General features: G+C 46.3%; 1 protein-coding gene and 1 pseudogene across 1 annotated transcript in view; one reads left to right on the top strand and one right to left on the bottom strand.

Annotated features, from left to right (window-relative positions):
* Window positions 1-15,311, top strand: part of LOC124593836 (protein lozenge-like) — a 713,984-nt gene that overhangs the window by 453,923 nt on the left and 244,750 nt on the right. The window lies entirely within an intron of this gene.
* Window positions 14,332-14,449, bottom strand: LOC124597718 (annotated as a pseudogene).

The raw sequence follows: 15,311 nt of genomic DNA, 5'->3' as shown, positions 1-15,311 counted from the left end.
CGAAAGGCTACTTACAACTTCTACAGAAACCAGATGTCAGTTAAAAGAGTCGAAGTGCGCGATAGGGAAGCTATGATTGAGAAAGGAGTGAGCCGATTCTTGATGTTGTCAGGACTGTAGCCTATTCTTGATGTTATTCAATCGGTACGTTGAGCAATCTGTTGAGGAAACAAAGTAAAAAGTTGGAGTAGGCATTAAAGTTCGGAAATTAGACGTTTGCCGACGACATTGTAATTCTGTCAGATACAGAAAAGGACTTCGAAGAGCAATTGAATGGAATGGACTGTGTCTTGAAAGGAGGCTATAGGATGAACATCGACAAATGCAAAACAAGGATCATTGAATGAAGTCGAATTAAATCAGGTGATGCTGACGAAATCAGATCAGAAAACGAGACACTTAAAGTAGGAGATGAGTTTCTTTATCTGGGCAATAAAATAACTGATGATGACCGTAGCAGAGAGGATATAAAATGTAGACTGACAATGGCAAGAAAAGTATTTCTGAAGATATTGATTTAAATGTTAGAAAGTTTTTTCTGAAAGTTTGTGTATAGACTGTAGTTGTGTATGCCGGACGGTGTAGCCGAGCGGTTCTAGGCGCTACAGTCTGGAATCGCGCGACCGCTACAGTCGCAGGTTCGAATCCTGCCTCGGGCATGGATATGTGTGATGTCCGTAGGTTAGTTAGGTTTAAGTAGGTCTAATTTCTAGGGGACTCATGACCTCAGAAGTTAAGTCCCATAGTGCTCAGAGGCATTTGAACCATTTGTAGTCATGTACGGAAGTGAAACATGGACGATAAACGGTTTACACAAGCAGGGAATACAATCTTTTGAAATAGGTTGCTACAGAAGAAATCTGAAGATTGGGTGGGTAAATCACGTACCTAATGAGCAGGTACTGAAGAGGATTAAAGAGAAAACAAATTTGTGGCACAATCTGAGTAGAAGAAAGGGTCAGTTGATAGAACGCATTCTGAGACATCGAGGCCTCACCAATTTGGTATTGGAGGGAAGGGTGAGGCATAAAAATTATAGAGGGAGAACAACAAATGACTATGGTAAGGACATTCAGAAGGCTGTTGGTTGCAGCAGTTATTCGGAGATGAAGAGGCTTGCACAGGCTTGAGCAGCGTGGAGACTGCGTCAAATCAGTCTTTGTAATTATAAATCTTGAGAATTACAACTCTAAAAAGATTCTCTGATAACAGAGATATACAAACAAATAAATTAGTAAATCGTATATTATCAATCACGGGGTAGGAGCAGCATGGAGAGCTGCATCAAACCAGTCTTCGGAAGACTACGACACCAACATAACAAGATAAGCAAAATTGAGTGTATAGTCCTAGAATGCACGATTCTACATGTGAATAAGGAATTGTTATTGACCTTACAATTTTCCTTTTACAGCGTTTTAAAAACTGGGCTTTGTGCTAGATTGAAGCACAAGTTGAATTAAATGAACCAACTGAGACACGGTGAAAAAAACGAATATAATATCCTGTCATTGCTTGTGTGCCAACTTGACGCTCCTGCCGCCGGCCGTAGTGCCCGTGGGGTTCTAGGCGCTACAGTCTGGAGCCGAGCGACCGCTACGGTCGCAGGTTCGAATCCTGCCTCGGGAATGGATGTGTGTGATGTCCTTAAGTTACTCAGGTTTAACTACTTCTAAGTTCTAGGGGACTAATGACCTCAGAAGTTAAGTCGCATAGTGCTCAGAGTCATTTGAACCATTTTTTTGACGCTGCTGCCGGGAAGTTACAGAGACATCTCTGTGTATTATGTTTAAATGTATGCTCTTCTTTGTAAGTGTTCTTACCATTATAGCACTCTAGCCTGCTGATTCTGCTTTATTAAACTACGTTTCCTTCAATATGATTATTTATTTAACATTCTGTCACGTTGTCACACAATGTTATATCAGTCTTTGACTCGTTCTCTGGGGGTTCACTTAACCCAACTAGCAAAGGAGGTTTTTAAAACGTTGTAAAAGGAAAAGGTCTCCACGGATTCATCTGATTCAATGCTTGCACAGAGCCGTTTTATAATTTTAAAATGTTTGAAAAAGAAAATTTTAATGTCAGTAGCTATTTCTTATTTGCACTTGGAATCGTGCAGGGTAGGAGCATACCCTAATATTTGCTTTTTTTGTTATCCCTACAGACAACATTAAGATCCCCCCCGGAGGTGAACCGCGTTGTTAATAAAAGAACAAATTGCTGCCGATACCGTTTTTCATTCCAAGATTATCATTTCAGTGTCTGTTATCTACATTCTTCATATAAGGAAATATTGCGCAAAGAGTTTCCCTTTCAGAAATCACATTTGAAAATTAGTCGTTTGTGAGGAGCCCATGTTAGGCCCCGTGGAAGCACCTGCCGGAATTCGAAAGCAGTAGAATCGCGACCTATGCTGACCGTGGTATATCGTGCCCCGATATTAACACGTAAATATTAAGATATCTGGTGAAAATAAGAGTTCGTGGAGGCAAAACGACTTTCTTTGCCCGAAACACTATTCAGAAAATTTAGAGAACTGGGCCTATATGCGGCTGTCTCCAGAACGATTCTAGTGGCATGGCCGGAAATGTCACCATCAGTAAAATATGCCGGGGTGTTATACCGCGGTCGGATGCACTTCTGCCGGCCGATGTGGCCGAGCGGTTCTAGGCGCTTCAGTCTGGAACCGCGCGATCGCTACGATCGCAGATTCGAATCCTGCCTCGGGCATGGATGTGTGTGATGTCCTTAGCTTAGTTAGGTTTAAGTAGTTCTAAGTTCTAGGGGACTGATGACCTCAGAAGTCAAGTCCCATAGTGCTCAGAGCCACCTGAACCATTTTCGGATGGACTTCACTTTAAAGCCCAACGTTTCGCCCCATCTGCCGAGAACATTTTCAGGGGGTATCGTAGCTTCTTTCAGTGTCTGATTCACACCCTGACTCGCTACTGACTGCAGCATAACTCCGTTTACGCGTGCTCCTGTGCAGTCAAGGCTCACGAGAAGGACCGGCCGCGCTCGTACGCCACAGTACGTGACACTACAGGTCCTACGAGTGCCAGCAGCCGTCTCCGGCAGCGAGCGAATAATTATTACAGTCGAGTTTGGTAATTCTTGACTGCGTGTTTAAATGCTTTCAAGTTCTCGGTATCCCACGACAAAATTAAGACCTTTTCAATTAAATATTGATTTCCCGTGGGCGCTGCACGGAGCCGAACGTTCCAAAGTGTGGCGGACAAGCCTAGTAGTGTGACGTCACAAGGTCGTTGCAGCGCCCGTATATCTCGTTAGCTCTGTGTGCAGTGACGTGATGTCACGTTCTTCGAATATCCGGGCGCAGCTGGCCTTTGTTGGCCTCGTAACCCGCTGTTGGTATCATCCCATGTGGAAGACTCGAACACACCTTCTTCAGCACCGGCATCAAGAAATCATTCAGTTTCATGCCCTCCTCCTGCGTAATGAAATTCCTGGTGTGCCTACCAGTCTCTGTGGGATCTCTGTACAGCCTTTCATGGAACATTATCGTAGCGATTCACTCGAAAGCTTCCCCGCGTTTCGTTAAGGATATAACTAACAGCATCCATAAAATACAGGATCGCCTAAAACTGGCCAAGGACGCTCTCAGAACTGCTGGAAAAAGCAGGAATTTATGGGATCCGTGTAGTGTGGGGAGGTGTGCGTGGATACTACAAAAAGAACAGTCCATAAACGGCTGTAAGCGTACAAGAGGAACTGTAGAAAGCGAGAGACTAACAGATCAGCTGTTGCCTAATGTGATTTGCAGCCAGGAGACCACCACATTCATTTTGAAACTTCCTGGAAGATTAAAACTGTGTGCCGGACCGAGACTCGAACTCGAGACCTTCGCCTTTCGCGGGCAAGTGCTCTACCACCAGAGCTACCCAAGCACGACTCACGCCCCGTCCTCACAGCTTTACTTCTGCCAGTACCTCGTCCCCTACCTTCCAAACTTTACAGAAGCTCTCCTGCGAACCTTGCAGAACTAGCACTCAAAGAAAGGATATTTCGGAGATATGGCTTAGCCACAGCCTGGGGATATTTCCTGAATGAGATTTTCACTCTGCAGCGGAGTGTGCGCTGATATGAAACTTCCTGGCAGATTCATTTTGATAGGACTCAAGTACTGGCATCCACAAGTGGATAAAAAAAAAATGTTCAAATGGGTGTGAAATCCTATGGGACTTAACTGCTACGGTCATCAGTCCCTAAGCTTACACACTATTTAACCTAAATTATCCTAAGGACGAACACACACACTCATGCCCGAGGGAGGACTCGAACTTCCGCCGGTCCCAGCCGCACAGTCTATGACTGTAACGCCTAAGACCGCTCGGCTAATCCCGCGCGGCCACAAGTGGATACAATGAAAGGCTGTACAGAGAGGCCATAGAGATTGTTTAACACCCCAGGAAGTTCAATAAGGAGGAGCAGAGCGTGAAATTACATGACGTCTGGACCCCGTCTGAAATGGATGTGTATGAGTGATCCTCCATGGGGTGAGAGCATCAGCGGGCGACAGCAACCGACAACGGTTAGTTGTGCCGAGGTATTCACAGCACGTGAGGTCACGCCACTGCGCGGGCGGGCGTAAAAGGAATTATGCTGCAGTCGTAACGAGCCAGGATGTGTACTGGACACTCAAAGAAGCTGCGATGCCCCCGAGATGGGGACGAAATGTTGGATTTTAATGTGAAATCCTTCCGAAAGGAATATTTTAGTAATTGTGTGTCTACTGAGGCCAACGTACATTTCGAGTAAAAACAGCGAAGATAAGAGAAATCAGGTGTCGCCCGAAGGCATAGAGACAGTCGTTTTTCTCTCCGACAATTTGCTAATGGGACGGGAAAGGGAATGTCTGGCAGTGGTACAGATTACCCTCCGCCATGCACTGTATTGTGGTTTGCAGAGCATATACACAGATGTAGATATTGTTCTCTCGGTCGCGCAGGGTCGTAGAAGCACGTCAGCACGTTGGGTCAGGGAATGCGCCCGTTTGCGGTACGATAAATATCCACACGTAGAATTCGACGATGTGTGCGGTGTACTTCTATCAACACGGCGATCATTGTCGTGGTTTCCCTTGTTTCGGCAGCAGATGGAGAGACGCGCCGTCTGTGTTGCGCCCAACGATAGCACTGGATCAGGAGTGGCACCAAGTGCTCTTTTCAGACGGGTCCCAGTTCTGTGTACACCATCACGATGGACGTGTCGGTATGCGCGGGCTGCAAGGAGAACGAACGTAGGCAAATTGTATTCGTTAGCGTCTTACAGGCCTAGTCTTTGGTGTGGTGGAATAGGGTGCCATGGGGTATACAATACAAACACCTCTAGTTACCTTTCAACAAGATAACGTAAGGCCACGTGTCGCCATTTCTGTCATACCCATGAGGGTGACCATTGCATTTCACTTTTAGTTTACCTTAATTACATACTAATCCTGCTTACATTTGTCTACTGTGAAGGACATTCTCTACTGTGGAGGTAACACTTCTTATAAACAAGGAAACTCCGACCGAATAGGCAGAGAAGGGCGAACAGTCCCAACGGTAAAGACCGATTCCATGTCATTTTCAGCTAACAGGCTGCATTTCATGCGAATATGGAGGGGCATGAAGTCAGCACGCCGCTCTCCCGGCTGTTGTCAGTTTTCGTGACTTGGGAGGTAATACTTCTTTATCTTCTGATGAGAGTTTGATATTCGTATTGTCCACTTGATTTTAAAGATTGTAAGTTAAGGAGCATATTTTTTGATAGGCGACGTAGAACAAAATTAAAAGTAGTACATAAATTTTTGTCTTTTACAGTTCTTCCCAAATCCCAGAGACCTCTACCTGGAAACGGGCCAACTGAAAACGACATGAACGGGGGCACCTTCTTCTCCACAACCATAGACTGCTGTGTTACAAACCCCACACAATTTAGATGTTTGGGATATAGGTCATGACCTGTAGTCAAAGAGTAATGCTAAAACCATTTCCCATCGCGTTTTTTAAAACTATTTACCCTGGATACGAAATGAGCAGGTTCCCCACCGACTCGAAGAGGAGATGAACCTGTGGAGAAATACTGACAAGAACGAGGGACAGGATGGTAGAACATGTTTGAATAACCTCCGTAATACTTCATTACGTGAAGTAGCTGTGCAGCGTAAAAGCTATAGGAGAAGAAAGAGATTGGAATATACCCAAAAAATAATTAAGAAGGAAGGTGTGAGTACTACTCTGAGATGAAGGCGTTCGCACAGGAGAGGAATTGGTCGCGGACTGAATCAAACTATTCAGAAGACTAACGACTCTCCACAACTTGTTTGTCCGCCCCCGGTAGCTGAGTGGTCAGCGCGACAGAATGTCAATCCTAAGGGCCCGAGTTCGATTCCCGGCTGGGTCGGAGATTTTCTCCGCTCAGGGACTGGGTGTTCTGTTGTCCTAATGATCATCATTTCAGCCCCATCGACGCGCAAGTCCCCGAAGTGGAGTCGCATCGCAAAATCTGCACCAGGCGAACGGTCAACCCGACGGGAGGCCGTAGTCACACGACATATACACTATTGGCCATTAAATTTGCTACACCAAGAAGAAATGCAGATGATAAACGGGTATTCATTGGACAAATATGTTATACTAGAACTGACATATGATTACACTTTCACGCAATTTGTGTGCATAGATCCTGAGAAATCAATACCCAGAACAACCACCTCTGGCCGTAATAACTGCCTTGATACACCAGGGCATTGAGTCAAACAGAGCTCGGATGGCGTGTACAGGTACAGCTGCCCATGCAGCTTCAACACGATACCTCAGTTCATCAAGAGTACTGACTGGCGTATTCTGACGAGCCAGTTGCTCGTCCACCATTGACCAGACGTTTTCAATTGGTGAGAGATCTGAGGAATGTGCTGGCCACGGCAGCAGTCGAACATTTTCTGTATCCAGAAAGGCCCGTACAGGACCTGCAACATGCGGTCGTGCACTATCCTGCCGAAATGTAGGGTTTCCCATGGACCGAATGAAGGGTAGAGCCACAGGTCGTAACACATCTGAAAGTAACGTCCACTCTTCAAAGTTCCGGCAATGCGAACAAGAGGTAACCTATGGCACCCCATACCAACACGCTGGGTGATACGCCAGTATAGCGATGACGAATACACGGATGCGACCATCATGATGCTGTAAACAGAATCTGGATTCATCAGAAAAAATGACGTTTGGCCTTTCGTGCATCCAGATTGGTCGTTAAGTATACCATCACAGGCGCTTCTGTCTGTGATGCAGCGTCAAGGGTAACTGCATCCATGGTCTCCGAGCTGATACTCCATGCTGCTGCAAACGTCGTCGAACTGTTCGTGCAGATGGTTGTTGTCTTGGAAACGTCCCCATCTGTTGAGACATGGCTGCACGATCCGTTACAGCCGTGCGGATAAGATGCCTGTCATCTAGACTGCTAGTGATACGAGGCCGTTGGGATCCAGCACGGCGTTCCGTATTACCCTCCTGAACCCACCGATTCGATATTCTGCTAACAGTCATTGGATCTCGATCAACGCGAGCAGCAATGTCGCCATACGATAAACCGCAATCGCGATAGGCTACAATCCGACCTTTAACAAAGTCGGAAACGTGATGGTACGCATTTCTCCTCCTTATACGCGGCATCACAACAACGTTTCACCAGGCAACGCCGGTCAACTACTGTTTGTCTATGAGAAATCGGTTGGAAACTTTCCTCGTGTCAGCACGTTGTAGGTGTTGCCACCGGCGCTAACCTTGTGTGTATGCTCTGAAAAGCTAATCATTTGCATATCACAGCATCTTCTTCCTGTCGGTTAAATTTCGCGTCTGTAGCACGTCATCTTCGTGGTGTAGCAATTTTAATTATATATATATATATATATATATATATATATATATATATATATATATATATATATATGGACAAATAACGTCCATGGTACTTGATTACTTGAGGGAGTTGTAGAGGGTAAAACCTGTGGTGGAACACAGAGGCAGGAATACGCCCAAAACACAACTGAGGACGGTGGGGCAAGTGCTACTCTGACGTGAAGAGGTTGGCACAGGAGAGAAATTCGTGACGACGTATCAAACCATTCAGCAGATCAATGACTCTCTTCCCCCCCCCCCCCCCCCTCTACCCTAAAAAAAAAAAACTGCTGCGGCAGCATCGACTTCAGACAAGCGGTATGAGACGGCCAATACGCGGCGTTGTCGATCGGTGCTTTCGCCAGATGAATTACTCGCGGAGAATCGTTGTTGACGTCCCATTCCATTTGTCTACGTGTGTCATACCTGTCAGAGCAGCAGCGTAGGCGATGACGACTCGGCAAATGAGCGCGCACGATGTCTGCTTTCCGCGGCGGCGGGGGCGGCGGCGGGGGCGGCTTGCAGCGCGGCCCCGGCCGCCCCCGCGCTAATGGCGGCGCTCCCGGGGAGGCGGCCCTGACATAAACGGACAGCCCAATCACTGCTCCCAGCGGGTAAAACGAGCCGCGCGCGCCCTGGGGGTCCCCGGGCCGATACCCGCGCACACCGGCCGCCGCTCTGCTCTGATGACCGCTCAACCAATTTAGCGGAGGAAATTGCGCTGGAAATCAGAGCGCCGGTCGCAAGAGCACGGCACCCCGCGGCCGCCGCCGCCGCCGCCGCCGCCGCCGCCGCACCAGCCCTTCTGGCCGGGCCGACGCGTCGCATCCGCACACCACAGCGCCGCGCTCCGGAACACCGCGGATCCCATCAGGTGGCTACTTGCTGATCGCAAGCGGTACCGCCACAGGCGTAGGCAAAATGCCAAACTCACTTTTCCCTACGAGACTACCTCTGAAACGTTTCTTTAGTCCATTCTTCAGCGATAGGACACTGGTGATCGCGGTCAGAAACCACACGCTAGGCAACGTGTGCGACACAAACTAGGTGGACGTACTGACGTAAGAGTTTTTAATTTAAAATCATTTCTCCCACACAACTTCTTCTGTTTTCTTTTTTTTTTGTTTTTTCTTTATTGTGATTTCATACCCCTGACCCATATGGGCCGGGGAGGGCTGTCAGCGGCACAATCCGCCGCTCTTCAGCCGAGTGACATAACAACTTAAAATAAGAATAAAATGTTACAAACATAAGGCGAGAAAGGGGAACTTAAAACAGAATAATGGGAGAAAATGGAACTAAAAAATAGACTAACACGGAGACGTTCATGGAGGACAGTATAAAGTCACCAGAAAGTTAAAAAACACAGTTGGCGAGTCTTCAAAACTCAGAGAAGACACTGAATGGACATGCACACGTTAAAAGTCGGCCACAGTAGTAAAAACACTCCGGAACAACACACTTAAAACCCACTTGGAGCACACACAACGAAGAATAAAACTGCCAGGCGGGACCTGCCGAGGGAAAGGGCAGAGATGGTGGAAAAGGAGAGCATGGGGCAGCATGGGAAGTGGCGGGATGAAGAGAGGAGGGGCATCAGTGGGTTCACGAAGAGGCAGGAGACACGTGGGGCGGGAGAGGAAGAGGGAAGACAGGGCAGGAGGGAGCGCAGAGACACTGAAAGGAGGCACAAGAGATGGAGGGGGAGTAGGAGGGGGAAGCCGCTCAGGAGGAGGGAGGGGGAGGAGAGGGAGCCCTGAGGAGGAGGCAGGAAGATGGGGTTATAGTTGGTAGGGAGGGTAGATGTCAGGGCGAAGCTCATCATCCGGGAGGAGTGGAAGTTGCGTTGGGAAAGGAGATGGAGGGTGTGGAGATGGAGAGAGGGTGGGACACAACGGTAAAGGCGCGGCAACTGGTTGAACTTCTTCCACTGACGAATTTCTTTTAAAAACTGGTATCCCGTTTAGATGAGTGGGAATAAAATGATGTGTTCCTTAATGTCAACACTAATCAGTAATACATATCCCGTAATCTGACTCGTTCCACATTATTTCGATAAAAGAATCGTTCAACATGTACCTAGTTAATTACACTTATACCGGGTGCTCCATTGATCGTGACCGGCTCACGAAATAAGCATCAAACAATAAAACTACAAAGAACGAAACTTGTCTACCTTGAAGGGGGAAACCAGATGGCGCTACGGTTGGCCCGCTAGATGGCGCTGCCATAGGTCAAACGGATATCAACTGCGTTTTTTTTTTCTTTTAGATAGGAAACCCCATTTTTTATTACATATTCGTGTAGTACGTAAAGAAATATGAATGTTTTAGTTGGACCACTATTGTCGCTTTGTGATAGATGACGCTGTAATAGTCACAAACATATGGCTCGCGATTTTAGACGAACAGTTGGTAACAGGTAGGTAAGTACGAACATTTTATTTCAGTTGTTCCAATGTCATACATCTACCTTTGTGAACTTATCATTTCTGAGAACGCATGCTGTTACAGCGTGATTACCTGTAAATACCGCATTAATGCAATAAATACTCAAAATGATGTCCGTCAACCTCAATACATTTGACAATACGTGTAACGACATTCATCTCAACAGCGAGTAGTTCGCCTTCCGCAATGTTCGCACATGCATTGACAATGTACTGACGCATGTTGCCAGGCGTTGTCGGTGGATCACGATAGCAAATATCCTTCAACTTTCCCCACAGAAAGAAATCCGGGGACGTCAGATCCGGTGAACGTGCGGGCCGTGGTACGCTATGCTATTCATTACCGCTTCAACCGCACACGACTTATGTGCCGGACATCCATCATATTGAATGTACATCGCCATCCTGTCATGCAGTGAAACATCTTATAGTAACATCGGTAGAACATTACGTAGGAAATCAGCATGCATTGCACCATTTAGATTGTCATCGATAAAATGGGGCCAATTATACACTACTGGCTATTAAAACTGCTACACCACGAGGATGACGTCCTAAAGACGCGAAATTTGCCCGACAGGAAGAAGATGCTGTGACATGCAAATGATTAGCTTCTCAGAGCATTCACACAAGGTTGGCGCCGGTGGCGACACCTACAACGTGCTGACATGAGCAAAGTTTCCAACCGATTTCTCATTCGGAAACAGCAGTTGACCGGCGTTGCCTGGTGAAACGTTGTTGTGATGCCTCGTGTAAGGAGGAGAAATGCGTACCATCACGTTTCCGACTTTAATAAAGGTCGGATTGTAGCCTATCGCGATTGCGGTTTATCGTATCGCAACATTCCTGCTCGCGTTGACCGAGATCCAGTGACTGTTAGCAGAATATGGAATCGCTGGGTTCAGGAGGGTAATACGGAACGCCGTGCTGGATCCCAACGGCCTCGTATCACTAGCAGTCGAGATGACAAGCTTCTTATCCGCATGGCTGTAACAGATCGTGCAGCCACGTCTAAACAGATGGGGATGTTTGCAAGACAACAACCATCTGCACGAACAGTTCGACGACGTTTGCAGCAGCATGGGCTATCAGCTCGGAGACCATGGATGCGGTTACCCTTGACGCTGCATCACAGACAGAAGCGCCTGTGATGGTGTACTCAACGACGTACCTGGGTGCACGAATGGTAAAACGTCATTTTTTCGGATGAATCCAGGTTCTGTTTACAGCATCATGATGGTCGCATCCGTGTTGGGCGACATCGCGGTGAACGCACATTGGAAGCGTGTATTCGTCATCGCCATAGTGGCTTATCTGCCGTCGTGATGGTATGGGGTGCCATTGGTTACACGTCTCGGTCACCTCTTGTTGAACAGTGGACGTTACATTTCAGATGTGTTACGACCCGTGGCTCCACCCTTCATTCGATCCCTGCGAAACCCTACATTTCGGCAGGGTAATGCACGACCGCATGTTGCAGGTCCTGCAAGGGCCTTTCTGGATACTGAAAATGTTCGACTGTTGCCCTGGCCAGCACATTTTCCAGATCTCTTACCAATTGAAAACGTCTGGTCAGTGGTGGCCGAGCAACTGGCTTGTCACAATACGCCAGTCACTACTCTTGACGAACTGTGGTATCGTATTGAAGCTGCATGGGCAGATGTACCCGTACACGCCATCCAAGCTCTTTCTGACTCAATGCCCAGGCGTATCAAGACCGTTATTACGGCCAGAGGTGGTTGTTCTGGGTACTGATTTCTCAGGATCCATGCACTTACACTGCGTGAAAATGTAACTACATGTCAGTTCTAGTATAATATATTTGTCCAATGAATACCCGTTTATCGTCTGCATTTCTTCTTGGTGCAGCAATTTTAATGGGTAGTTATGTATAAGTAATTCACGGTAAAGATCGAATGTGACGAACTTTCGTAGTACCTTCAGAGGAATACGACCCACCACTGTCCCGCTAAGGCTGCCACCGACGCATAGCATCAGCATCCGTCATACCTGGCATAAGATGTGGACCAGCGGCTAGCCGATCCTGGCGCCGACCGCAAAGATTTCGCCGCCTCTGCGACGTCGAGGTCGGCCAAGCATCCAGCGGTACGTGTTTTTCCTACAGCGATCACTGCGCCGCGTACCTACACGCAAGCCGGAGCAAAACAGGTGTCGACGCAGCGGTGTACGCGCCCGCGAGATGTGGTTGCTTTCCAGTGAAAGTGTACACTTCCCCACATTTGCGCGTCGTATAAAGTGCGACAAGAACTGCGCTGTAGCATTTTATCTGACGTGGCATACAGCTGCAAACACTGTTTTTGAGTCGTCAGGGTCCTTAGCGTTTCGATGCGACCCACCACGACTTGCTCTCCTGTGCTGACCTTTTCATCTCCTAATATAATTTCAGTCGAGCTGGGAAGTACTGCAGTGTAGATTCATCCAAGTCGACGAGCAGAAATAGACAGGTAATCATATTTGAAGATGGCCTCTAGTGGCTGAAACTGATCATAAAAAATAAATACGCGGTGTCCCAAAAAAACACCGATAAACGTTAGGCACATGTTTCTTACACAAAAACAAGACAAAGGTTTCTAGTAAGAGAGGGCTCTAAAGCGCATACTTTAACAGATTCTAGCACTTATTCATCTCCGATACTATAAAATACATCTCTTCTTTTGCAACCTCTGGACCAAAACAAAAAAAGATGTCTAGTAAACATGGACTCTAAAACGCATACCTCAAGAGCTATGGACACTTGTTCGGCAGAAGAGATGTGTTCCACGCTACCGAAGATGAACGACTGCTCATAGCTCTTAAAGTATGCATTTTAGATCCCGCATTTACTTGACTTTTTTTTCCTTGTTTTAGTCAATATTTCCTCCTCCCAAAACACGTAAAGCAAAAACCTTACAGTAGAAGATATCTGTTTCACAGTACCGAAGATGAACAAGTGCTCATACCTCTTAAGGCACGAGTATGTATTATAGAACCCGAGTGTACTAGACATTTTTTCCTTATTCTGTATAAGGAACCTGTCACTAAAGTTTGTCGGTGTTTTTTTTTTTTTTTTTTTGTTTTTTGTTTTGTTTTGGGCATCCTGTATGTTGTGGCCTAGACTGTGTTACTCAGACAGATCGAAGTAAACAAGCAAACAGAATTTAATTACACTCCAAGAAATGAAAAACTCTCTTCTAATCCGAAAGTCAGGTGGTTTAACAGACGAGTAGCATGACAGATAAATGGCTAGGCCGCTGATGAAGCACCACCAGTCTTTCTGCAACATCTGAACAATCCTTAGTGTCTTTTACAACCTCATCTTCTCCACACAGAAATTCACACAGTTGCATAAAAAAATGGTTCAAATGGCTCTGAGCACTATGGGACTTAACTTCTGAGGTCATCAGTCCCCTAGAACTTAGAAATACCTAAACCTAACCAACCTATGGACAACACACACATCCATGCCCGAGGCAGGATTCGAACCTGCGACCGCAGCGCAGACTGTAGCGCCTAGAACCGCTCGGCCACTCCGGCCGGCACAGTTGCATCAAACATAGTTTTTGTTTGCATCATATGATAAAATAAGAAAAAGATTTTACGACACAATTCTTCTTCTAGAAGGAAGCACAATCCCTGCAATTAGGTCGACAAAGCACTTTTCTATTGGCAACTTATTTTCCAAGGCGCTGGAATCCCCGTTTTATCAGTTGTAACGAGAATATTAAAAGACTACTGTAGGAAAAAAGTCCCAGCACAACTCACGCAGAAGTTGTATTCAAAAATTATGTAACTCCGTCCAAACAGGGCTTGGAAGGCCCAACGGTACCGACCGGCCGCCGTGTCATCCTCAGCCCTCAGGCGTCACTGGATACCGATACGGAGGGCATGTGGTCAGCACACCGCTCTCCCGGCTGTATGTCAGTTTCCGAGACCAGAGCCGCTACTTCTCAATCAAGTAGCTCCTCAGTTTGCCCCGCTTGCCAACAGCGCTCGGCAGACCGGATGGTCACCCATCCAAGTGCTAGCCCAGCTCGACAGCACTTAACTTCGGTGATCTGACGGGAACCGGTGTTACCACTGCGCCAAGGCCGTTGGCAAAAATTACGTAAATCCTCACAAAACTTGGTGATGAGAACAAGGTCTTAAAAACGTCTCTTATAAACCAGAGAGAGTATTGATAATTTTTATTTTTTGGATCGACTGACTGAAACTGAATGAAACACAATTTTAGTTTCATACGCGTTTATTCTCCGTAAGGCATCTTCAGTGGTCTGGAAAATGTACATATTTTTACTATTTAGTTTACATTTTGGGGAAATGTACCTATAGGTTATAAACAGTTCTGGTGGTTGCTTTTTGCTATGATGTAGCAATATTTTAAATTCCACTTACAGGTTGCGTGGGCGATTTTCTACATATTACGTCTCTGTTCCATTCCTGATGTCGTTCCTCCTCTTATAATTGCGACTTAGGGTTTTTTCCACATTTCACAGCACTAGGAACTGAACACTTGCTGTGATGCAATGTTTAGATTTGTGTTGCCGACTGTCGGATGTTATTGTCAAAGATCGAATATTATTGACAACTTTCGAGTGTAAAAATTATCAGTATACCGTAATGTTACACGCAACTGAGGGATATAGGATAGGACTCGATAGTTGCAGAGAGAGTAACTTCGTAATTTAATTCGCATTACACACACACTGAAAGAAGAAGTGAAGTAAAATCATTGAGAAACCATTCAATTCAAGGTCAGTATATTAATTCTAATAGTCAGAACAGTAAAATAAATCGCTGCCCACTGATACCGTAAGTGACAACATATCTTTAGATACGAGAAGAATTGTACCCTTACAATAGCACCCGGAAACCACGTGCATAAAACGTTCATCCACCCATCATAATACCGCCTGACGCTGACTTCAGTTACAAATACTTTGTAGCTGAAAAAGAAATGA

The sequence above is a fragment of the Schistocerca americana genome, chromosome 2 (genome assembly GCF_021461395.2).
Source record: "Schistocerca americana isolate TAMUIC-IGC-003095 chromosome 2, iqSchAmer2.1, whole genome shotgun sequence".
In the NCBI taxonomy this organism is placed as follows: Eukaryota; Metazoa; Arthropoda; class Insecta; order Orthoptera; family Acrididae; genus Schistocerca; species Schistocerca americana.
This window is presented reverse-complemented; position numbering and strand designations above follow the sequence as displayed.